The following is a 910-nucleotide window of genomic DNA, read 5'->3' as shown; positions in this document are numbered from 1 at the left end:
GGCGTCTAGAACACAAAAATTTCGCGGGGGCATGCCCCGGACCCCCTACGACAGTGTTGTCTCAATCGGCCCAACTTTCGGCCCCCCTTCCGGCCCCCCCTTTTGGACATTTCTGGATCCGCCCCTGGTAGTTAACGTTATTTTCACAGTAAATTGGATTTCAGTAAACGTAAAATAACAGACAATTTTTTACTGATAGTAGGATTACAACGGCGAACGTAAAATTACTGAAAAATGTTAATTTTACCCGCGAAGATGAACCGTTATTTAACATCGCGAAGTGTGAGTTCACAGTCTCATCATTGTTATACAAAAATACCGTTAAAATTCATAGTACTTGTTAAAACAATATTTTGTACTGTAAAATTACGCCAGTTTATAAATGAACATTACGAACTCCAACGTTAATTAACGTAAATGTTAATTTTGACCTGTTAAATTACGGAAAACAGTAATATGACGACGTAATTTAACCGCCAAACACATTGAATTTACGAATTCACCGTATATTTACATAACTTTTCCGTCGAAATACACGGACGATTTTTAACCTGTAGAAAAACGATATGATACCGGAAATTTACAACAAAACACCAATCTATCGTATTATTATATAAAAAATACCGTAAAAATACAATCACACGGTAGTGACCCTTATTTTTACAGTAAATTTAATTACGGTAAACATAAAATTACTGACATTTTTTACAGTGTGTAGACAAGACAATTGAAGTTAACCCGATAAATGCAGTTCAGCTTCAGAAGAAAAATAACAATGCGAAAACTAACACGGTCCCATATTCCAATGTTCTTGTAGTACTAGATACTGACTCATGTAATGAGGAATACTGGAATGATCATCTAAAATAGTGATCAGATCAAACCACTTTTTTTCTCACAGTAGGAAGTG

The sequence above is a fragment of the Anneissia japonica genome, unplaced genomic scaffold, assembly GCF_011630105.1.
Source record: "Anneissia japonica isolate Jap-2015-1 unplaced genomic scaffold, ASM1163010v1 scaffold407_len587689_cov185, whole genome shotgun sequence".
Lineage (NCBI taxonomy): Eukaryota > Metazoa > Echinodermata > Crinoidea > Comatulida > Comatulidae > Anneissia > Anneissia japonica.
The sequence above is the reverse complement of the archived record's forward strand: the minus strand, read 5'-3'. Positions refer to the sequence as shown.